This window comes from Lucilia sericata, unplaced genomic scaffold (assembly GCF_015586225.1).
Source record: "Lucilia sericata isolate MDLA Ls3-8-SP2 unplaced genomic scaffold, ASM1558622v1 Contig000416F_arrow, whole genome shotgun sequence".
Taxonomy (NCBI): domain Eukaryota; kingdom Metazoa; phylum Arthropoda; class Insecta; order Diptera; family Calliphoridae; genus Lucilia; species Lucilia sericata.
In genome coordinates, this window is record NW_023994433.1 from 86,335 (window position 1) to 113,646 (window position 27,312).

The window sequence follows — 27,312 nt, forward strand, 5'->3', positions numbered from 1 at the left end:
TAAAACTAAATTGGAATTAAACTGAAACAACTTTTTCATTTGCCTTCATTTTTATTTATTTATTTTTTCTTTAACGCAAGTCTTGAAGTTAATGTTCTACGCAAACACATGAGGCACTGACTGACTAAAACATCAACGAGTACCAAATAAAATGAAAACAATAGTAAAGAATTGTGCAAATAAATGTTATTATGATTCCCCAAATCATTTAGAACTCATTTGGCGTTTGTGTCAAAAAAGAGGAGCCAAAAACACCACCAACAAACGAGTCGTAAAAAATATTTGCATGCCCGGTAATTCGCAGCTACAGTAACGAAGTAGGATTTTAATATATAATTTAGAATAACCCCTGATTAAAAAATTTATTATGAAAAAAAAAAATACCTCACTTTCAAGAACAAAAAAGCAAAACTATTTTAAAAATTATATTTTGTTTACTTCCAAGTGTTTTACTAAATTAGGCGTATACGTAATATTTTCAATATCAATAAATCATTAATACGTATTCGTACAGGTGTCGTTAAAAAAGACAGTGCAATTTCATAATGTAAAATAACAATAGTTTAAAGTTAGTATTTTTTAAGTTTTTGTCGATTTATTTACAAGTAATAATTTCACTTTCGATTGGAGTGGAATTCTGTCGCTGATCTGTACATGTTCACAATTGTTGTTCTCTATGGTAAGAGCTGCAACTTTTCCTCAGAGAGTAAATCAAATATTCCTACCCGTTTGCAAAATATGAGCTTGGGAACTTAAATTGTCTTCTTAATAGATTTCTATAAAGGACGCTACAAATGCTGTATAATTTCACATTGCCCTAAAAAACGAGTCTGATATTTAAAAAATACTACCTTAAACTAATACAATGACTCTCGTTTGAACGGCTGGGTACATACCAACACAATTGCCATTACAAATACACAAACAAGCCCACATAATAAGCATGTGTTGGTTGGTGTGTGCCTTTTTCTTGTTTTAAATTATAAACTTTTTTTCTCTGTCATTCATTTTTGTCATTCACAATCAGTGAAGGGAAATAACTTTTATTTAATGTACCGCGTAAAAAAACACATAAATTGCACACTCTCATTCACATCTAAAAAACGCTAAAATTCACATACATTTCTCAACAATCATTATCATAATTTTCATGCTTAAATTTCTACACACATACTCTCAGTATAATTTTATTTCTTTCTGTTTAAATTTGGTTGGTTGTAAAAATGACAATCAAATTTGTATAGAATACTAGACATTACAAAAATATGTTCTAGAAGAACAAAAGTTAAATTTTGATCAGCAATATCATTTTATTGCAAACATTTATACTATTATAAGTAGTTGGGATATAAGTAATATTGTAATATCCATGGCGAAATAAAAAGTTTAGCTTCAAGTTTTCTCGACTCCAATGACCAAAATTCCATTTTTTATACAACATATTAATTTACTGTCTAAAACAAAATTGTTTTAATTCTTTTAAAACTTATGGTAGATGGATATTTTTAGAACATAATAATTACATAAATTTAAAGCTGTAAACAAATTCGCAAACAGGTATATTATTAAATTAACATTATTATTATATTATTATATATTATTATTATAGTCTTCTGTTTTGTATAATTTGGGAATTTCTACAGTTTATTTTGGTGATACTATAAATTATATACATACATTTGTAATTATTTTAGAGTTAAAAATTTGTTTTGATAGATATCCCGCTCGCATCCCATTATGGGACTATAAAGCTCTTAAACGAAATTGTATAAGCTCTCTTTTGAGCAAAAAAAAAGCGCATTTTGGAAAAAAAAATTAAACAAAATTTTAAAAATTTAATTTTTTTACCAACGAAGCTATATAGCTATTTGAACTCCTTTAGATGATTTTTGCTAGGACCAATAGGTGAAAAGTTACACTCATTTGAATAAAACCCTGTAGGACCAAAATGTCTAACTTTGACCGCCTCTATGCCCGATAGTTCTTGTCGAATAGAGCTGAAAATTTCTGGCCTACTATCAAATAGTGCTAACCTTGGTGAAAATTTCATCAAAATCGGAGGTCATCGATTTTAAAAGTTGGGTCACTTGAAACGAAATTGCCCATATACTAACAATAATTCTAAGGTGGATTTAATTCAATTTTTAAATACAATATCTATATAATTAATAGGCAAGACGATTTTTTGTGACCCCTTTTTCTCTTACAGTATACATCTGATCTTGGCAAAAAATATATCATTTTAAAGGTATTTGTTCACAGATGTGCACAATATATATGTTAATGAGATCGGTTCAGAATTTTAGGAGCTATAAGCGTTTAAAGTTGTTACTAATACATAGAAACAATAGCCACACGTACGTATTCTTGAAATTAAAAACAAACAAACAAAGCAAGAAACAAAACAAAAAAGTAAGCAACACGGCTTTTTGAAAAAAGAGAGGAGAGTGCAGAAACTTTTACCTTCTCTGTTGCTGTTTTCTTTTTGTATTTTGCATGATATTTGTTTTTGTTGTTTTTAATAAGATTTTTGTAAACATATAAGTATGTAAACAGGCTCAGGCAATGCGAAAATAGGATTTTATTGTTTTATATTTTTGTGTAAAGTGCTAAATTGTGAATGAGATAATGATCTATTCTGTTATAACATCGTTACGATTGTTACCAAATCGAATATTTTTATAAGAAGTAGGACTTCAGTTTTATAGTCAGAGTTTTCGATTGAAGGTTTTTCGTTATTTAAACTTTTCAAAATAATTAAATTGAAGAACTTTCCTGAGGAAACAACGAACTGGGCATATAAAAACATATGTAAATAATGCTTGGGGACACCTCAAGATATGCCAAAAAATGTACTGATATTGGTGTTTGACCTGGAAAAATATTGGTAGGACATCAGTACCGGAATTCAGCAATTTTTTTAATTTTAAGTATTGATATCGTAAAGTAATGACAAATATCGGTTACATTAACGAATTTTCAATTCCCTAACTTTTTAACGACCGTAGAATATTTTAAAGACAATGATCGGAAAACTATACGAATGTCAGTTTAAGTTATGTATTGAAATACTTTTAAATTATAAAATTATTAACGTGAACTTTTTATTGGTCGTTACACTGCCGATGCTTTACGATTGCGATACATAATTATTAGTTTTGATTGATTTGGAAGATTTAAATGATGGATTAACGAATTGATTCGGTGTCAATAAGTAATAAAAAAAGCCTGTATAAAATATAAGTAAAGTTTAGTTCGTCATGCCGGTACATGATACACCGCAATAAATGGATAATAGTAGTGTAAAGTGAAAACTGTAAGTTGAATAGGTGATGGTTATATGCTATATAAAAATGGATAAAACTGCTAGATTAAACTGCTAAATATAAATCATGTCTTTTGGGATGAAGAGTGTTTAACCGTACTTAGCAATTTATCGTTTATTTAATAAATGTAGGTCTGCTGAAGTCTTTGTCGAGTGTTGGTCGAATTTCGACCGTTGGGCGAACTCTAGTAGTATGATAAAGGGTCAATAAGAAACGTTACTGCCTTGCCTCTTTAGTTTCTGTAGAATATTTTAAAGATTAGATATTTCTAAGTATATTAAATATCGTTTACTAAATAAATTTATATTTAAAGATATTCTTTTTTTGTTTACAGATACTTAATTGAGTTTTTGTGTTAAGATTTATAAACATTTGGTAAGTAACTAAATATTTATTAGTTATTTAAAAACGAAAGTTAAATATAGATTTTAATTTTCAAAAATAAAGTAAATTTATTTGAAACAAAATCACAGTGATTCTCTGACAAAATAACTTATATTTCACAATTAAATATGTTATATTTTTTATTGAGTATTTCCCTGCTACGTTTAATTTAAAACAAATTTATGTAATACAAAATAATAATTATTTTAAAATAATATTTTTAGAGATTCATTTTAATATATATAGGAATAGATCGAAGAAGTCTCATAGCTTTTTTTCAAACTTTTTATACAATGTTTAAATTTATGACAACTATGTTTATCTCAACTGAAATCATGTTTTCATAATATTTAAGTTTATTAGTTTAAAGTGTTTTTATAAGAAATGCTGTATTTTTAGTATCTTATGTTAAAAATCTTATTGAACATGCTATAAACTAAAATTGACCTAAAAGCTAAAATTTAACTATATTCCTTGTTGTACATACTCATACCCTATAGCGCTAAAGTTATTAAGTTATATATTGGTAACATCAGCTTCATTGTCTGAGTCGATTTTGGTATGTCCATACGTTACTTAATATAGGTAGATAGATAGATAGATAGATAGATAGATAGATAGATAGATAGATAGATAGATAGATAGATAGATAGATAGATAGATAGATAGATAGATAGATAGATAGATAGATAGATAGATAGATAGATAGATAGATAGATAGATAGATAGATAGATAGATAGATAGATAGATAGATAGATAGATAGATAGATAGATAGATAGATAGATGATAGATAGATAGATAGATATATAGATAGATAGATAGATAGATAGATAGATAGATAGATAGATAGATAGATAGATAGATAGATAGATAGATAGATAGATAGATAGATAGATAGATAGATTGATAGATAGATAGATAGATAAATAGATAGGTAGATAGGTAGTAGTTAGTTAATTAGTTAGTAGTTAGTTAGTTAGTTAGTTAGTTAGTTAGTTAGTGTTAGTTAGTAGTTAGTAGTTAGTTAGTTAGTTAGTTAGTTAGTTAGTTAGTTAGTTAGTTAGTTAGTTAGTAGTAGTTAGTTAGTAGTTAGTTAGTTAGTTAGTTAGTTAGTTAGTTAGTTAGTAGTGTTAGTTAGTTAGTAGTTAGTTAGTTAGTTAGTTAGTTAGTTAGTAGTTAGTTAGTTAGTTAGTAGTTAGTAGTTAGTTAGTTAGTAGTTAGTTAGTTAGTTAGTTAGTAGTTAGTTAGTAGTAGTAGTAGTAGTTAGTTAGTTAGTTAGTTAGTTAGTTAGTTAGTTAGTTAGTTAGTTAGTTAGTTAGTAGTTAGTTAGTTAGTTAGTAGTTAGTTAGTTAGTTAGTTAGTAGTTAGTTAGTTAGTTAGTTAGTTAGTTAGTTAGTTAGTTAGTAGTTAGTTAGTTAGTTATTTAGTTAGTTAGTTAGTTAGTTAGTTAGTTAGTTAGTTAGTTAGTTAGTTAGTTAGTAGTTAGTTAGTTAGTTAGTTAGTTAGTTAGTTAGTTAGTTAGTTAGTTAGTTAGTTAGTTAGTTAGTTAGTTGTAGTTAGTTAGTTAGTTAGTTAGTTAGTTAGTTAGTTAGTTAGTTAGTTAGTTAGTAGTTAGTTAGTTAGTAGTTAGTTAGTTAGTTAGTTAGTTAGTTAGTTAGTAGTTAGTAGTTAGTTAGTTAGTTAGTTAGTTAGTTAGTTAGTTAGTTAGTTAGTTAGTTAGTTAGTTAGTTAGTTAGTTAGTTAGTTAGTTAGTTAGTTAGTTAGTTAGTTAGTTAGTTAGTTAGTTTAGTTAGTAGTTAGTTAGTTAGTTAGTTAGTTAGTTAGTTAGTTAGTAGTTGGTTGGTTTGTAGTTAGGACTTGTTTGCAAAAATTGCATTATATAGGGATTATAGGGTTTCATATATTGCCCAACTATAACTTTTGGACATTTTTTGTTTTTATTACTCTAAAACATAATTCTTTATCTTGTGAACAACAGATTCATGAGTGTGGTTGCTTTTCTGTTCTTAAACAATTTCTTTTTATTCTACTATTTTATTCTGCTATATACCAACTAAAATGCTGCTTTATCTTTACCACAATTCTATGCATATAAAATTTAGTTACTTGCAGCTATTTACAATTCAAAATAAAGAAAAATCCCAATAACACAAAAAAAACTTTTAATAGAACGAACTGAATTTTCTTTTTATAAAAAGAAAAACTTAAATAAAATACATAAATTTGGGAATGAAAAAGAGAATTTCTCTAAACTTATACATACACATTTATGTGCCAAAATAATTTTAGCATGGATTTTAAAATAAATAAATAAATAAATAAATAAATAAATAACTAGAAAGAAAAAATACAAGAAATAAAACCTAAAGCAATTTTTAATTCTTATATAAATACAACTAAAGTAAAATGCAAAAGATTTTAATATAAAAATTATTTTAAATTTGATAACAGCAAATTTAGAAAAAGTGCTTAAGAAAAAGAAAACAACTCCTTTGAATAAAACTTTAGAGAACTAAAAAAATTTTGTCCGCATAAGATTTGTAAATTTTAGAAAAATGTTTGACCAAAATTAATTTTAAGATTTAATAACAATTATTGTACTTTACACAGGGTTTATATTTTATATTCCTTCGCTTACCCTTTGAAAATTTTATAATTGATATTAAAATTTTTATATTTATATAAGTACTTTAACTTTTATTGCTAACTCCCATAGTACTTAAATTTAAATTACTTTACATAAATATATGCATTATTCTACATATTGTTATTAAGTCTTTAATTCAAGTGGTTATTTTCAACTATTTCTTATAAGTTATTAAACCGATAATAAGCACATCACACTAAACTACAACCCTTGATTAGTATTTCCATCATAGCCTTCAGCCTTAATATGACCTTTCAAATTGTGTGCCAAATGTTTGAAATTACATCTACGCATATAATGGAAACCCCCGTTGCTTTTACGGCGTATTTCTTTGTTTATTTTCTTATTAGTGTAAGCAATAAATTAATATTATTAACAACTAAAACAATTTATTAATTAACTTACAAAGATTTTCAAAGGAAACAAAAGCAGCCAAAAGTTTCGTAAAGGCAGTGGGGCAACAAGGACTAGAAAAGATCATTCATTCCTCGTTATAGACACAGCAAGACTTTAACTAACATTAACAAATGTCATTGATACAAAATTGTTCATATTATTTTTTTTTTTGTAATAGGATGTGAAATGGTTGTTAACAACGATATTGTGCTTACAAACAATAAGCAAAAACTTTGTCTTTGTTTTAAAAGGAATAAAAGCGAGGAGGAGTGGGAATATTTAAAACGTGTGGCAAAGTTGAAATTATAAAAATAGGAGAAGAACTTTTATATAAATATAAATTTTAAAAACTTTATAAGAAGCTATAAAATTTAATATTTTATAAAACATGTCAAATTCCCTAGCAAACTAATATATTATATTTTTTAGTTAATTCTGCTTTCAATCATCTATCTGCTGGTGAAAATTCTTATATTTATAATTTTCTATAGCCCTGAGTCATCAAAGGAATACAAAATTCTAAATAAACTCGCAAACTACCCTTAGTTTACCCTTACCAAAATGAAAACCCATCTGGTGCTACCAAAAACTAAGAATATTATTGCCCAAATAAACAGCATAACTTAATAAATATTTTCATTTTTGTACACTTTATTTGCGGAACAAGAAAAGGGAGACATTGTAAGGGGGGAAATAATAAAAACGACAATTTCCACCAGATGACAATTGTAGAATTTTTAATGCAACTGAAAAATATAAAACAAAATAACCTTTAATAAGCCCACCTTAGAAAAAAAAAACTAAACATAAAAGAATTTTAATGCTGGTGTTTTATAACACCTCCATCTAAGGAATCAAAAATAAATGTCTGTAATAAGGTCAAGAAGATGCACTGAGACAATATTTCTAGTCATGTATGACAGATTTTCTATAGAAGGTTTCTCATAGTTTTCTATAGTAAATCTCTGTTTATACATAAGAATTTTCTTTAGGAAATTTCCCATCATAAGTGAAAAATTTTCTATAGAAAATTTCTCATAATATATGTAAGATTTTCTATCAGAGTAATTAATTTTTGCACTCGTGAATATTATTATCTTATTTATTTCTCTCGTTATACAGCTCATTTTTACGAGAATTATTTTTAAACTTGCGAGAACTATTTTTATTTCAACTCTTAATTTTTATACCCTCCACCACCATCAGTGGTGATAAGTTTGTCTTTCCGTGTGTAACACCAAGAAATATTCATCTGAGACCCAACAAAGTATATATATTCTAGGTCCTTGTTTATGTTCACTTCATGAGCGATATTTATGTATGTTTTTGATTTTTTAATTCATGTCACGAGAGATATCAAAATGAATAGAATTTAAGTAAAACTCACATACAAGAAATGTGTGCGGCAAAACCGGTTTTACGGCGGTGTAAAAAATAAAAAATTTAGGAAAAAAATGTGCATGTGAGTGAGGTTGTAAAAAACGAAAAAGATGAGCCTATGTGTGTACATGCTTGTGCAAAGAACTTTATATACAATATTATAAAACTCGCGAAAAATACTCGTTTCATAAGAAACGAGTAAATTTAAATATTTCTCGTGATATTTATATTTAAACTCAGGAGAAAAAAGATATATTCACAATAAAGTTAATAATTTATTTCGCTCGAATTAATATCTCTCTAGAGAGAAATCAATTTGAACGCTCTTCTTACTCTGTTTTCTATAGAAAATTTATCATAACACAGGCCAATGATGAAAAAACTTTTTAAATAATTTTCACTAATTCTAGTATTAGTTGGTTTGCTGAATCCGAATATGGATATAAAAATGCATTCTAGAACAATATCGGGCAATAGGACTACGTTAACTGATGGCACTACGGCTCTGAATTTTTTTTAAATTTTGGCACTAAAATAAGCCTTTTAGATCTTAGCAGCAAATTATTGGAATATGTATGCAATTATCGTTCAAATAAGATATAAAACAAAAATCGGTTTAAAATTGTAAGAGTTATTACAAATTCCTCCAACCATTTAATGTCATAAAACACTTAATTGAAAAACATTTAAAAAAATTAAAAATTTTTATGAAATATTCCAATAAAACCATGTTATTACATTAAATATATTCGGATTAACTTAAATGTGAGTTTTTAACTTCATTTTTTTAGCGTAAACCGTATTTTGGGTATAGTTATATATGAAAAACTTTTCAGACAGCAGTTTCAAAACTCCAGTTTTAAACTTTTAACAATTTTGTTAAGCAAATTGCAAAAATTTAAGAAAATCTCCTTGTGACTTATGAACAAGAAGAAGTTTTAGTAAAATCGAGTAATGTTAACCCAAAAACTGTAAAGGTCAAACTCAAGCTATGCATTGGGAAATCCTCATGAAACAATAGTGATATATTATTCTGTTTTCAACCGATTTAAATAAAACTTAGGATAAATATATAATGAAGACATGACATGAAATTGCCCATATGTATATGTTGAGCATTCTACAGTTACACTCATTTGAATAAAACCCTGTATGACCAAAATGTCCAACTTTGACCTCCTCTAAGCCTTAAAATTTTATTTAAACTAATTACTTCAACACATATAAATCACTTGTGCAAACGTGACAACAAAGAAATATTTATACCCTACACCACTATAGTGGGGAGGGTATTATACGTTTGTGCTGATGTTTGTAACGCCTACAAAGTATATCGATAGACTAGGAATCACTATCTGAGTCCATTAGGACATGTCCGTCCGTCTGTCCGGCTGGCTGTCCTTGTAAACCTTGTGCGCAAGCTACAGGTCACAATTTTCAAGATATTTTGATAAAATTTGGACAATACGTGTTTTCCGGAACAAGAACGAAATGGTTGCAATCAGTCCATTATTTCACCTAGCCCCCATACAACCTGACCTTCCGATTTGGGGTTTTTTAACTTATAACTGCGTCAAATATACAACTATCTCTCCAAAAATTGGCACAACTAAGTTGTATATAGGCATAAATGACCATTATAATGATCGATCGTCGTTTGACCCTAGCCCCCATACAAACCCCCTCTAAAAAAATAACTTAAACGTCCAAAAATTTACTTATAACCATTAGTATAGCGATGATATTCAGCATAACTAAGCTTTATATAAAAAATACATCCCTCCTCCCAATTTGTTGAGGATCGGCCCATATTTGACCCTAACTCCCATATAAAGCCTCTTTTAGAAATTTTTTTTCATCAATAAATTGCTTAAATACATCGGAATGAAGGTAAATTTCAACATAAAAGTTTCTTAATGAACAATAACTTTAAAAATTTCTTGACTTTCTGAGGTGATTTAGCTATGTTTGTGCCTCTGTCTGTCCTTCTGAGTGTCCATGTAAACCTTGTGCACATGCCACAGGTTGAAAATTTTTAGATAATTTGGCACATACTCTTCTCTAGTCCCAAGGATGAAAATGGTTGAAATCTTTCTATTATTTCGCCTAGCCTCCATACAACCTTACCCCCGAATAGGCATTATGAGTTCATAATTATGTTAAATATTCTAGTATCTCTACAAATAACGGCAGAATTTAGTTTTGCATAAATCTAAATGGTACTGCTGATTTCCGTAATGACAGGGCCCCATTTGAACTTAGCTTCCATACAATGCCTTGAAAATCAGAATTCACTTAAAAAAACTAATATCGCAAGGAAATTCTGCATAAATACCATAATTTATAAGGATATAGGATAAGGATATACAAATTTGATAATTGATATCATTTTGTTGCTAGGTGTAAAGCTTGCTTGATAAATTTACAATTTTTTTCTGTGTATCATTCAATAATATCTCTGGTTTTTCTCATTTTTCCGTTCGTGACTATATTTTCCCTAACGTGTTTTAACACGCGTAAATCACTGCTTTTAAGTTCACTGAACCGAAAATGTTGTCATTTTAAAACAACAGTAATAGAAGCAATAGAAATATAGTATCAGCAACAACAACAACACTAGTAGCAAGAACAAAAGACAGCGGTAGAAGCAGGAGTACAACATTGGCAATAAGTTTACAAGTATAATAGTTAGTGTAGAAGATCCTGTGTCCTCTTCATTGTCAACATCATTGTTGTAGTCATCATCATCATGGTTTTGCTAGCAATGTCGTTGTTGTTCTAGTTGTTGTTATTATTATGGTCGGTTGGCGGAAGTAATGCGACGACCTTACTCTTCTTGTACATTTATATTCAACTAATTAGGGATCGTTTTTTTTCCTCTGCTACTGCTGCTTTTGTATCATTCACACAAAAACTACAAAGGCCAACTTGATTATGTGTATGTGTGTATGTAGAAGAAGGAGTGGGACGTTTTTGTATGTATGGCAGAGTAATATTTTATCAACATTAAATGAAACATTGTTTCAGTTTAAATAGCATTTAAGGAAGGATAGTGCTAAACAAGGAAAGAGAAGTGTACAATGAGTCTATAAATATACAAACTCCTTTGTTTCACTACTATCCTGTATAATTCGAGTCCCTTTCGAACATTCATCTTAAATGTAACGTAAGAACTAAATGAATAAAACAGAAAAAATAAAAAATACGGCAAGAAGTTGAAGGTATTATAAAATTGTATTAAATTAACACATAAACTTGGTGTTATATTTAGCCTTAAGGTATTTTAAATGTGAAAATTTTAAATTGATTTAACAATTTTACACATAGAGATAGTCAAACGCACAAAATTGTGCAGGAAGGACTTAATTTGTGTTACCCCCTCAAAATTTACTTATTTTAGGAAAGAAAATGTTCTTGCCCTTTCATAAAAATGGTTTTTATCCAGTTCTTTCGTTTTATTTAACATAATTTTAGGCTAAATTATTAAAACCTTGTGACAATTTAAAGTTTAATTTGAGAAATTTTATGTTGTTTATGACTTACAAACATTTAATTTAATTAATTCAAATGGTTTTATTATATTTTAAAAATAATTGATATTAAAGCAATTATAACAAGCTTGAGTGTTATATTCGGCTATGCCGAATCTTATATTCAAAGTAGAGGCTAACAAGTTAATTTCGGAAGGTTATTCTATATTTGTAGTTAAGTGTTCTGCTGTAGGAGATCCTTTATAAAAAATAGGGTCAATCATGGACCGATCCTCATAAAATTTGGTAGAGAGATTTTGCTTCCCACGAAACTTAAAACATGAAATTTTTGTTGAGTTATAATTAATGAAGTAATTTTCTCAAGAGGATATTTTATGGCCGATAGGACCAATTATAGAACGACTCTCATAAATGTTCTTATAAAACATATTTTTGCCAAAATTCATCCCTTTTTAGTTTTTAGACAGTTATGGTCCATTAAATACATAATTTTGTAAAAGGGACATTGGGACGAAATTTAGTAGAAATATTTCATGTGAGCGTTTTTTTGATATGGACCTTATATGGCGGATAGGGTCAATTGGTTTAAAAAAAAATTGTTCTTACGAATTTCTTCCCAAAAAATATTGGTTCTAAACTCAACTTAAAGTATACCGATCTTAATCGATTAAGACATGTCCGTCCGTCCGTCTGGCTATCCATGTAAATTTTAAACGCAAAGTAATTTTCAATATTTTAAAAAATGGTAGTTGCTTCTGTGTTACCTTTTATTAATTTTTTTATGTTTCCATAAACTTACCCAGTAAAAACTTTCATTACCATGTAAGGGGTTAAAATGCTAAAATTTACTTACACAATAGCATTTTAAGTCATTATTTTAACACGGTGATGTCATTGGAGGCAAGTACTTACCACAAACGATTACAAGTAATTAGAAAAAGTGGTCATTGTAAATCGCATGAAAAAACGTATACAGCTTCTATATCTTTACTGGCAAGATGACTAATGAATTAGAAAGTATTTATATAATACATTATTAGTAAGACCTTATTAGACCACTTCTATGTAATCCAGGCGATATATAGTAGTCATTGAAAATTATGTTGTTAGGTAAGTAATTACAATTGAAAGCTATTACCCAGTTTTTGCTGGGTTATATAAATATTTTTTTCTTTTATATCACAAAAATCAATCGTTTTCATATACATATGTATGTAGATACTAATATTAAATCGATATAACAATTATTTAATATTTATCGGACACATATAAAATGAGTAAAAAAGTATATAAAAAATAACACAAATACACAAATTATTCATATCATAAAATATTCAATAATAAAACTGGCAGACACATAAGATATGAAAACTCTCATACATAATAAAACAAGTATGACTGACCATATGATACCCTACACCAGTTATGAATATTAAATGTAATTTATTTTTCATAATAAAGCATTTATATTCAATATAATATAAAACTTAGTTGTGCCACTTTTGATCAATATATAAGTATATTTAACATAATTATGAGCTCAGAAGCCCTTTTCTGGGGTTCTGTTGTATGGGGGCTAGATGAAATAATGGACCGATTTTAACCATTTTCAATAGGCTTCGTCCTTGCCAAAAATTATCTTGAAAATTGCGACCTGTACCATGCGCACAAGGTTTACATGGACAGCTGGACGGACGGATGGACGGACATAGCTTAATCGACTCAGAAAACGATTCTAAGCCGATTGGTATACTTTAAGGTGGGTATGGGACGAATAATAATATGTATATTACAAACATCAGCACAAACCCAATTTACCCTCCCCACTAAAATGGTGTAGGGTATAAATATCGATTATTTTGGTTTTGTACAGTGGACAATTAACAAAAAACACATACATCAATAAGAATAGCTATAAAATTATGAAGGTTTGAACAAAATCCATATAATAATTTCCCGCTATATATATAAATACCTAAACCTAGATCACTATACCCTACACCATTGAATAGTATGCAAAAAATCTGGATTGTCTTTAATAATGAAGCATTTAAGTTGTTTTTTGCCTTAATTCCTTCGGCAAAGAGAAAAGTTTGTGCAAAGTTTCATTAAATTATCTTGAAAACTGAGAGGTGCAGCGTGCTCACAATGTTTACATGAACGGACGGACGGACGGAAAGACGGACATAGTTGAATCGACTCCAAAAGTGATTTTGAGTAGATTGCTATACTTTAAGGTAACCCACCTTAAAGTTTACCAAAAAATGTGTATGTTGAAAAAATGTACATTTTAGAATGAAAGTGAAAAGAAAACTGCAATCTGCAAAAGTGAAGGTAACAAACTACTGTGGATGTGTTTTAATCGACAGATCTTTACCAACGATTTCGATATTGGTGTTTTGACTGATCACAGTCATTCATTAAATGTTACTAAAAGGCATATTTAACTCAGTTCATAAGAAAAGTAGGGATTGCTTTCTTATAATAATTTATATAAACAAATAACTAAACTACTTCTTTATAATGCAGATGATATGTAGTAGCCATTGAAAAAATGTTTTTATCATCAGTGACACGCCTTTGTTGTCTATGACAAAAAGATAGTTAATCCTTCATTAAATACAAGGTCTTTTGTTAATTTGATAATTTCTCCACACTTTTTTGTACCATCGGTTTTTGAGGAAAAATTTCTTTTATCATCACTTTCGAAATGTTAAGGTCTTTTATATGGAACAGTTTCTTTGTTCCCTTGTATATCACGTTCTTAAACTTGAGAATAAATAATTATACAACTCAACATTTGTTTTTCATCTTTTGCATGCAATTGTTTTTAATCTTTTCACTCTTTTCTGAACCACATAGTTAGTTTATTATAAATATATGTACATATATAGTACATACATATATTTGCCTTTAACCTTCCTTTGATTACAAAAAAAAAAAAAAAAAATGAAATATAATTGTAACTGTAGTTAAAGATGTCATGTTAAATGATAACATGTCGAGAATTTTTTTTCAAAGGCAATACATAGTAGTTCTTTAAATTTTTATTAAGGTTTGGTCTTAATATTCTTTGCAACTTAACATGTTCTTTAGTTAAATTTTTAAAGAAAAACAATGTTTCTTAGTTATATCTGTAGTTTTTCCTTCATTTTGCGTGCGTCTACGTTTAAGTCCTTTACCAGTATTTCTTTAAAATGCTAAAGGGGTCTTGTAAAAAAAATATGAGCATATTATTATTATTTGCAAAAGAAGTTTATGCTGCATGTGTAATATTTATCTTAACTTTTCATTTTTTCTTTATCTCTTATAAACTACAAATATTTTTTTATTTTGTTAATATTTCTTACACACAAAACGGTAACAGTATTTTTCTTTTACCAACATCTCATTTTACCTCTTGATGTCAACACCATAAAAAAAAAAACTTAAATATCAAGTATGAACAATTTGTAGTTCTTTATATTTTATTAAATATGTATGTGTATATATGTAAGTGTATATTTATGTGAATATTTTATTTTTTTAATTATCCTTTGCGTAAGAATGTGTCAGGATAATTAATAAAAATTAATTCAGAAAAAATCTAGAAATAGCACATAATTAAAAATACTAAATATAAGAATTTTGAAACTTTGTAACCTTTATCACGGAAGGAAAAGCTGATATTTGTAATCAAAATATACCCATTTTTATTTAAATATACCCTCGGTTTGAATATATCTATACCAAAAGAGGAACATTTTAAAAAAATTAAAATTATTTTATATCCAACAACACTATAGTTGTATATGTTCGTGGCTCTACACCCTAAGTATAATAATCGGCTAAGAATCATTATCTGAAAAGATTAAGCCAAGTCCCTAGATCCGTCTTTCATTCGTCTGTTTATTTAAACCAAACCGGTCTCCGATTTGGACTTTATATCTTCCAATTATGTTAATTAAGCTCACTTTTATATGGACATTATTCCATTTACTGTACCGTATATACATTGATCCATATTTGACATTAGCTCCTTAGAGGGTTAGTAACGCCCTATCCTTATAAATTTTGGTAGAAGGATTTACGACTATATAGGTTATTTATGCGGAATATCATCGTCATATTAGTGTTTGAAAGTAAATTTTGACCATCAAGTCATTTTCTGTAGGGGATTTTGTATGGGGAATAGGTTGAAATGAGACCCGATCATTATGAAAATCTTCAGTATTATTAAGACTTATATAAAACAAAATTTTGCCGATTTTTTAAGTGATAAAAGAACATTTAACATATTTGTGAGCTCAAAAGTCCTATTCGGGGTGTATGATTGTATGTTCACATGGATACAAAGACGGACAGAAAGACAGACAAACAGATAGTCAGGCAGACAGACAGACAGACAGACAGACAGACAGACAGACGGACATACAGACAGACAGACAGAAAGACAGACAGACAGACGGACATTGCTAAATCTGAAAGTGATTCATAGCCGATTGGCATACTTTAAGGTGGGTTTAAGGCCAATATATTTGGATGTTACAAACATCCGCACAAACGCATAATACCCTCCCCACTATAGTGGAGTAGGGTATAAAAAATATTTAAATTAAACTCATAAGATTAATTTTAATGAAAAGTATGAAGCTGTAATAATATTTTTAAAAATATAAAAAAAATCTTTTAATCTTACCACATATTTTCTAGCAAAACTAAAAACTTACATTTTTTGTTTGCATTCTCGGTCATTTATCTTAAAATTTTTTTTTATGATGCGGTTTTGTACATTTGTGTTTTTATTATTCTTTACATTATTTTCTATATTGTTTACTTTTCTTTTTTTTTATTTTCATGTCAACAGTGTTCTGTCATTTATTTTCTTAATATTTGTATGCAAAACTCAAGGACGATAAGGATATGCATTTCTTTTGCTGCTGTTTCTTATTGTCGTTGTTTCTGTCATTTGTATACAAAACAAGGATGATGATGTATTTCCTTAATATTGCATTTATTTTCAGCACAAAGTATAATACATATAACATATATAAAAAGTTTCTTCTTCTACTTTTTCAATCCTTAACTGTTGCGTTGCATTGGTATTATTTTTTCACTATTCCAATAAATATAAAATCATTAATCACAGTTTTTAGGTTTACAACATACAAATGGTTACTAAATAAAAAATATATTTTATTTTTTCTTATATCACTTTAGTGTTAAGCTACATATGTTACAATTTATATTATAAAAAGCTTATAAATATTAGTTATTATTAAATTCTATACAAATCGTAAGCTTCACATATAACCAAACATATGGGTTTGACTGGCCAGATCTGAATTTTTTATTTATTTTAACAAAATAAATAAAAAATTTTCATTTATTCTTCAAAATAATAAATAATTCCAAAAATTCTTAAAGTATACCCACAGCTTATGTAGGGTATTATGTGGTTGAAAATGCCCGTTTATACTTTCATATTTAAATAATTTTAAATAAAGTATAATAAAGTCATACAATTGCGGTTTAAAGCAAATTTATAACAGTTTCTATTAGGATTTATTTAGGATCTTAGTGGTAAATGTCTTTTGTAATGATTTATTGAAATTAAAATTCTAGTAAAACAATTATTTGGCTAATTACATTTCAACTAAATGACAAAAGAGATACTTGAATTAATTTATTTTATTTCTAAAATGTTCTAATATATATTAATTAAATTCATGTTTCATTAAAAAAAATCCTTACTTATATGTAATTTTCGAACATTTTTCCTCAAATCCAAATAAATTCGCTTCTTTGCTCTTTTCAACGTTGCTTGTTTGCACTTTGATATTGTGTTTTTTTTTTCATCTTTTTCAAATTGCTAAAATACCAATACATTTCCCCAAACATTATTTTCAATTTTTATATTTTTCATACAATTTACAATAAATAAAACGCAATTTTCAATTTCATGCTTCATAGTGCAAAAATGTTCTCAGTAACAACAAATTTTAGTTAAACGCTTTTTTATTCCTTTTCATTTCTTTTTCATCTTTTTTTTTCTTCGATACAATTTCGAACGTGTGTAATTTGTGCAAAACTAAAGCAAAAATTTTTATAAAAATAATTGTAAATGAAAAATACATAAAAAACATAGCAAAATTCATAGAAATTTTAAATATTTATAAAGCAATTTTAAATTATTTACAGTATTTAATTTAAATGAATAAATTTACGCTACACCAAATTATTACATGGGGGAGCGAAATTTAAGGAAATTTTTTGACAGTGCAATCAATAATTAACAAAAGTGTAATTATTTGGAATAATATTTTTCCAATACATACATATATAATGGAATAATTCTTTTAAATAAGATTTGTATTCGGCTATGGCAAATGTCTATAATTTTAAGCGAATATAGACATAAATTCATGAATGGATTCTTTGGTCACATGTATATTACCACGGTTTAATGATTTATTGGATATACATTACATTGAAAGCTATTACCATATATTGATGTTAATTCGGAGTTTATAGGGATTTTGGGCCAATTTTGGATCTGACTCTACAACACTAAAAGACTGATAAATTCATAGAATATATAATCTTTACGGACTTTAATCTTAATAATATAGTATTTGAACGATTTGTTAAGAATAAGCTAATTAGTGTAAAAGGTTATGGACGGCAGCAGAACGATACATGTGAGGCTTTGTAGATAAATTTGGTTCTAAAAGAATGAATTTAATCGCTGCCTATTATGAACGTAAAATGATACCTTATACGGATGCTATATAGTCTCATGGTCACCATAAAAATTACGGGGTATAGAACATAACTGTGTAAATTTTCATGTTTACAACATTTTCAATTCCAAACAAGAAAGAAAGTATAGTCGGGCGTGACGACCATATGATACCCTACACCAGTTATGAATATTATATGTGAATTATTTTTCATAATAAAGCATTTATCTTTAATATTACCTTGTTCCGATACATTTAAGTAATTTATGGATGAAAAACTAATTTTCTGAAAGAGGCTTTATATGGGGGGCTAGGGGCAAATATGGACCAAACCCGATAAAGTTTTGTGAATTTATTTATATTTATATAATATTTATTTGTGCTGAATTTCATCGCGATAGTTGTGCTTATAAGTTAATTTTTGGCAATGAAGTAATTTTCTGAAGGGGACTTTGTATGGGAGCTAGGGTAAAATGAGGCCCGATCTTTATGAAATTTGGCGAGGTCATCAAGACTTAAAACTTAGTTATGCCGATTTTTATCAATATTCAGGTATATTTAACATAATTATGAGCTTAGAAGCCCTTTTCCGGGGGTTCTGTTACACAGAAAAAATTATCAATAGTTTATTTTCAATTAACATGTTTTTCTCTTTCTTTAGTTTTAATTTAAGCAATTTTTTATTTGTCTTAATTATCTCGTTGTTTAAAACCTAAGTTTACAAATTTTATTAAATTTTTAATTGATTCAATTAGTTTTTCAATTGATTGAAAAAAATTTTCTGGCCAACTTTTCTATTTTAGTTTTTTTTTTATATTTTATTTTGATTTCTTATGCTAACAATGTTTATAATTCTTAAATAGTCAATACGATTTCAGGCATATAATATTCAAGTTTCCTGACATTTTATAAAACACTTTATATGTTCAAATTTGATAATAAAGTGATATTTTTTGTAAATGCTCAACGCATTGTTAAAGGTCAAGCATTCCTTTAACATTGTGAGTAATCAGTTAATAATTTGATTGTTTTAATCATCAACTTAATTGGTTTTTAATACATTTTCTACCAAACAAACTAATTCATTTAAATTAATAAAAATTAGATTTTATTTTTATTAAATATTTAATTTATACAATTAATGAATTAATCAATTTAAAATTTTGTCTAAATTATTGATATTAATTGTTCTGATTAATTCGTTATTTGGAAAAAAAGTATTTTTGTAATTTTTTTTACAAATTTGATAATTGATATCATCATTTTGGTGATAGGTGCAAAACTTGCTTGATACAGTTATTTTGATAATTGAAACATATTTTTAGTTTTTTCTGTGATATATATATGGGGGCTAGGTGTAATAATGGACCGATTTTAACCATTTTCAATAGGATTAATCCTTGGGCCAAAAAGCGTGTGTGCCAAATATCATTCAAGTATCTTGAAAATTGCGTCCTGTACCTTGCCCACAAGGTTTACATGGACAGTCAGCATGCCAGACGGACGGACGGACAAAAAAACCCAATATACCCTCTAAACTAAAGTGGTCCATAGAACTTTTCATGATTTCAATAGTCAGACAGACACACCAATAGACATGTCTAGATCGTTTTAGAATCCAGAATATATTTTTGAGATTTTTTGTATCTACGAACAATGTTTCGATCTATTACAAACGGAATAACAAATAGGAAATTATACAAGAGTAGACTATATTATGACACATTTTATAGTACTGGGGTTTAAAACTCTGAGAAACATACATATTTCGAGAATTGATTTCGGGAAATTATGTTTTTTTTTTAAATTATGAACTATTTGCAATCCATGCTTTACAAAGTCCACTGATATTATTCATTTACGCCACCGGTTCTTATTCTGTGTAGGAATATATTTTTACCCTACACCACTGTAGTGGGGAGGGTATAATACGTTTCTGCTGATGTTTGTAGCGCATAAAAATATTGGTCCTATACCCACCTTAAATTATACTGATCGACTGAGTCGATTAAGATATGGCTGTTCTCGAAAGCTACAGGACACAATTTTCAAGATATTTTGATAAAATTGATAAATTTTCGGTACAAGGACGATTTCAATCTATTGAAAATGGTTTAAATCGGCCCATTATTTCACCTTGCCCCCATACAAATTCACCTTCCGATTTTGGGTTTTAACTCATAACTACGTCGAATATACTACTATCTCACCAAAAATTGGCACAACTTAGTTTTATAAGGCATAAATGACTATGTCAATTTCTATAGTGATCGGCCGTCCTTTGACCCCAGCCCTCATACAAACCCCCCTTTAAAAAATATATTAAAGTCCAGAAATGTACTTATAACCATTAGTATCGCGATGAAATTCTGCATAACTAACCTTTATATAAAAATACATCCCTCTTCCCAATCTGTTGAGGATCGGCCCATATTTGACCCTAACTCCCATAAAAAAAATCTTTTAGAAATTTTTTTAATCAATAAATTGCTTAAATACATCGTTCTAGTTCTAGTTTTTTTTTTTTTGTTTAATCTCTTCGAGTTTTGTTGAGTTAAAAATACGAAATATTGATAGAATTTATAATAAGTAACAATTGACCCGCTTTTAACATACAAATTATACATGTATTATAAAACAAAATGATTATCAAATTCTGTTTATATTTAAAAACATTAAAAACAGACATAAAAATCGAAATACATATAAATAAACTTCACAAAAATTTACATAAAATCTGGCCATATCTTTACGTATGTATGTAGGAAGGGTACTTAAGATTCTCAAATACCAAATTCTGCTTACTAGCTTATAGCTTCTTTATTTTGCTACACAATTGCCAAAAGAAAACCTTTTCTCTTAAATTTTCTGTTGTTCAACTTTTTGCTCTAAATCAACTTTAAATATTTGCCCCCCCTCAAAAGATGAAACTAAATTCAAACAAAACTTCTATACTTTAAAATTTAAACTTTAAAGTTCTACATGCAAGTATTTGTGAATGTGTATTTGAAACGTATAATTTCCCACAAAACAGGAAAGAAAAACGTTCCTAAGTTTGTTTATGCCAACAAAAGTGAGTTATTTTCTCCTGCCCTGGCAGCGCGTAAACAAAACAAGCACAAACCCTAACCTTCCCCCCCCAAAAAAAAAAACACAAATCCAAACAAACAACAGTGTACAAGAAATTCAAAGTTGGCAAGGTTCTCACTTGCTACGTGTGTTGGCAATTAAATTTGCCTTTAAGACTATAAATCTCACTCGCAAACAAAATATGTATAAGATTTCTGTAAATATTCGCATTTTCCAAAAAATTCTATAAATTTATGGTATAAATGAAACAAGTAAGAAAATAATTTCCATTATAATCTTTACAACTACTTTTGACTTAAAGTTAAATAAAAGAAAGTAGATGAAAGTACAAATTAAATTTAATAAAATGTAAACTGTTTTTCAAAAATTACATATATACGATAAATATATATAAAGTCTTGTTTATTTCTTCTTAATCAATTTGTATGTATTTATATATGTAGTATATACGTTTGTATCAGCAAATATTTGCAAGTGTTCGCAATATGTGCGATTGTGTGTTGGTGTTCGTTTTTAAATTTATCTCATATTTTGCAGTTGAAGTAATTTAAGACATTTGCCACTTGTTCTTTCAAATAAGTGTGTAAAAGAGCTAATACTTGAACACATAATCTGGGAATACATACATAGATATGTATGTATATATCCTTAGTTATAAATTTTCATTCCTGAAATAAGTGGAAACAAGTGAATGGATTTTATACCCTACATCACTTTAGTGGGGGATATATTGTATTTGTGCTGATGTTTATAACTCTCATGTACGATCCCACCTGCTCACTTCAAAGTATATCCATACAATCAGAATCGTTTTTTGACTCGATTAAGCCATGTCCTTCCGTCTGTCTTTGTAATCACTTTACAGGAGGTAATTTTGAAGTTAATTCGAGAAATTTGGTCCATGCATACCTTTTAAAACAAAAAAAAACCCTATTGATTTTGTTTCATATCGGTCCATTATTTCACCTCATCGTCATACAACCATAATTATCTTAAATATGCTTATATTTTGCAAAAATAGACACAACTACGTTTTATTTAAACTTTAATAATACTATAAAAATTTCGTAACCATGGGACCTTATTTGACCCTAGCCGTCATTAAGAGTTTTCCTTATAAAATGGTCGGCCATGATCGACTGTACTTTCATACTATCGTAAGAATATGTAAAGAAACTCCCGCTTTAGAATGCAATGGTTAAAAATTGGTAGTGTTGATACGTACAAATTGTGTTTGCAGGGAAAAATAAAATACGAAGTAAAAAAGTATGCTGATAAACCATTTGTTACTCTTTTTCAGAATGTTATTTAAGTATGTTTTCAGGGACATTTGTATGTTGGGAAAAAGCGTGGACCGATTCTAAACAACATTGCGACCTTTACTTTGTTTACAAGTTGGACATAAAACACCTCAGTGTATCTGATATGTATGTATGTAATTGTGAATAGTACCTATATGTTTATGTGATAATTTGTACATCACTGACAATCATTTAACACACATAAAAGAACATGCAATTCACATAAAAACAAATGAAATGGTGTTTGTGTGTGAATAAGACATTTTTATAAGTTTCAAATAACTGTCAAGAATTATTTTCATCAAATTTTTATATATATTTTTTCATATTTTTAGTTTTTTTTGTACATTTATCTTTTTGTTTGTATAATAATCTGGGTATGCATAACTGTATGAAATGTCGAATGATGATGGTTTTCTTTACTACTAAGAATGTATATCCCTGTAGTTTTGCAAGGTATCAATGAATCGATTTTATAAAACAAAGAAACCAGCTAAAAAGATTAGGTATGAACCAAATATGGATTCATATAGAAGCATATATTTTCATATATGTTCATATCCGAAAATTATGCATAAACTCCATATATTTTCATATTCCATATGTTAGTCCATATATGTTCATATATTGTCATATTAGTCCATATAAATATAACATGTTCATATATCGTCATTTTTCGCATATGAAAATATACGAATATATTCATATACGATCGATATATGAACATTATTAACAAAGCTTATGAAAACAACTAGTCACCACGAACTGCAGAAATGTTTGATTATTATAAAAGTGTTGGCAACACATCACTTTATCTGTGTGTGTAGAATAAGTGCGTTTCGGTTATGAGTATCTTGAGAGATTGTAATATAAAAGTCCATAAATATCAAATGTAATAAAATTTAACATATAGAAATTCTGTAATACACATATATTAACATATCACATATGAATGTATGTATGTATGTATGTATATTCGTATATTCGTATACGTTTGTATGCATAAAACTGACACAATTTTTTATTAAATTTAAATTTATTTTATGACAAAAATTTTATCAAAAAATAAAATTTATTTGTAATAAATAGTATAAAATACAGGTACTCATACATTTCGATATATACACATTTATTTATGTATGTACGTATACAATTGTATAGATTTTGTTGAAGTTTTTGGTCTCCAATCAGTTATATATGTATATAAATAATTTTTTCAAAATATGAAATATTTTTTTCATTACTGAAATTTATTTGTATCTAAATTTATGATAGTAAATCAATAAACGGTATATATTTTTTGGACACCTTGACATTTGAATTAAATATTATATAAATCATTGTGTGATATTTATTATACCTTCATGTTAAATAAAAATTTTGAAAAATTATTTAACATATGTTTTTTTTTAATTTTTTTTTTTTACAATAAATGTGGAAAACTTAAACACAAATTTATCATTGTAGCACTATAAATGTAAAAGGTACAATAAATAGTCAATTGTAGATACACCGTGCGATTAACAATCACACCTTTAATTGATTTAATACGTAAACTTTGCCATCATAGTTTATAGTTTTGAATATAGATTTATATATACAAAAAACATATTTATATCGAATTTAAGTGATTATAAACCGATAATGATCTACTTTTTGTGTAACAAAATTCATTACTTTTGATAGTTTCTGAGAAAACTGTTTAAGAGTTACGAAAAAAAACTGAAATTTGAACTCATAACTTTTTACATTGTAAACCGAATTCTCTGATTTTCAATATCAATCTGTTATGACAATAGTGAATAATTTTAACGCGAGCATATTTTAGGCCGACAGACAGACAGATAAACGGACAGAAAGACGGACAAAGCTAAATTGACTCAGAACTTCATAAGGTCCGCGAATATACATATGGGGAATTTCGTGTCAACTGACCCAACTTAAAAAAATCAATTTGGATGAAATTTGCACCAATGTAGGCCAGAATTTTTCAGCTCTATCGGCCAAGAATTGACGGACTTAGAGGGGGTCAAAGTTTGAAATTTTGGTCATGCAGGGTTTTATTCATATAAGTGTAACTTTTCACCTATTGGTCCTAGCATAAATTGTCTAAAGGAGTTCAGATAATTTGCTAGGACTAATAAGTGAAAAATTGCACTCATTTTAATAAACCCTGTATGACCAAAATGTTAAACCTTGAGTCCCTCTAAGTCCGGCAGTTCTTGACCGATAGAGCTGAATATTTGTGTCTGGCCTACTATCCAATATTACTAACAAATTTCATCCAAATCGGAAGATTTTTATATGAATTTATTTTGTTGGATCTCAGATTAATATGTTGACAACGCAACGTTGTCAACATTCTTTGACATTCGTTGTCGAAATCTAAATTTTATACACATCCGTTGTCTATATGTTAACAAACGTGGTAAGCTCACTATTGGCAACGGATTGTTTGTCAATAGTGAGCTTACCAAGTTTGTTAACATTTAGACAACGGATGAGTATAAAATTTAGATTTCGACAACGAATTGTTGCAATGTTGTCAACATTACATAGTGTTGTCGTACGTATGTATATACTTTGACAAGGGATGGTATTGAAAAATTATAAACAGTTTGGTGTCAACTTGGTACCAGGCGTGTATATTTCTTTTTCCCTCTGTGTAGCTTTAGTTATTGACGAGTTGTAATAATGGGCTTCAGAATTATACTTATTAAGAATTTTTCTACAAAATAATTTATTTTGAATCTTTTATTCATTTTAAATATATTTAAGCTTCTTAAATGCGACATTAGTTTTATTTGTTAATTTTAGCCGTTTTCTATTCCCATAATAGCCTGAGGCTAATACATTATACAAATAAATATTTTAGCATTTTATTATTATATACATATGTACTTATATACGTATTTATATAATTCTCATTTGTTTATGTGGTATTTATATCCAAATCTACATATACACATACTTACGCAAATAAACAAAAAAAACGAATTTAAATTGTATGATAAATCAGTGTTAATCTTTTATATAAACTATTAGTAAAGACTGTACACAAAGAAAATTCATTAAAAATCGTTTTTCAGTATTTATGTACATAACTATATACAAATAACTGTATAAACTTAAAATATACTTAGTTTTATTGCAGTTTAAACATTTATCTTAAAAATTATGAATTTTTTTTCCAAATATTCTAAAAACTTTTTGATGTACTTACTTTAGTTGATACCGCATGATGTCAGCATTTTTTAGAAATAAAAATAGTTTACTTTTTCTGCATTTGAAAAAATATTAAATAATAAATATATAGATAAAATTGTCTGTGAATTTGCTAAATAATTTACTGTTTTTATATTTTAAACATGAATAATTGTCTATTTGTATTTTAATTTACACAGATACTCATAGTGCACAATTAAGTATTTTTATAAAAAGATTAAAAATAAATAAATGTGTATATTAATTTTTTTATATCATTCACCTTCGTGAGAAGGGCATATATACATATTTTGTCATACCGTTTGTAATATCTATCTATATGTACATATGTATGTATATGTACATATTTTCTGGGTCCTTAAGCTATGGTCGATTAATCTATGTCCGTCTGTCTTTATGTTTCATAAAATAAATTTTGTGTATATACCAGATTTTTCAAGGTAAAAGTCATAAAAAGTTCTATCAGACATCTGAATAGTTTCTTATTTAAAATCAGCGAAATTGATTCATAAATAATGAAAACACGAGCAAATATTCGAAGTAGCCATTTTACAATTTGAAAAGTTTTTATAACAAAAATATTATCTATTTAATTTATTTATTAATTTAAGGACATCTTCCTTTTTTTGATTTATACACGAGTTATAGACAATATATATTTAAATATATTAAAAATAATAAAAAACTTAAAAATTTTTTCTTTGAAACAAATTGGAAAGCCCGACTATATACTTACCCAGGAAAAACTTACATTAAAAAGTAATGAGTTAAAAAGCTAATAAAACCTCTTTTCACTACTTCTTTATTAGCATTTTAACACGGTGATGTCATTGGAGGCAAGTAGTTCCACGCTCGCTTACAAATAGGAAGTTAAAGAAGTACTTGCAATTTCTCTTACAAAACAGTTGTTGAGTAAGTTGTTTTGTTTTTTAATAATAAAAAGAACCAGCTAGAATACGAACCAGGGACTTCGTTTTGTTAGTCAAATGTTCTAGGCACATACAAATTTAATTTTGTTTTCTTTTTTGTAAAACACAATTCTTAAGTCGTAATCAAATAAAATGTGCAAGCAAAGTGACAAAGCCGAAAATAAAGTACTTCTATATCAGATTATAAGAAAGTCATTACTAGAGTACTTCTAAGTAATGCAGACGGTAAGTAGTAGTCATTGAAGTACAACCCATTACCGAGTTTTTTCTGCGTACTTACTACACTTGTTTTCGTAAATATTTTAAAGAACGAAAAGTTTGCCTATTAAAAAACTTTAGTATTTTTTATACCCACTATCGAAATATTCATCTGGGACACAATAAAGTAGATATATTCTTTGTCCTTATTGGATTCTAAG

At 27.8% G+C, this 27,312-nt stretch overlaps 1 protein-coding gene across 8 annotated transcripts in view; it reads left to right on the forward strand.

Moving 5' to 3' along the window:
• LOC119604659 (complexin) overlaps nt 1-27,312 on the forward strand; it is a 328,553-nt gene that overhangs the window by 74,121 nt on the left and 227,120 nt on the right. For 7 of the 8 annotated variants that reach the window (XM_037957421.1, XM_037957426.1, XM_037957425.1 and 4 more), the window contains one exon: nt 3,661-3,701. The exons of the other annotated variant lie outside the window; for it this stretch is intronic. The gene's annotated coding sequence lies outside the window, so the exon portion shown is untranslated. The remainder of the gene's footprint in view (nt 1-3,660; nt 3,702-27,312) is intronic. 8 annotated transcript variants of the gene reach the window in all.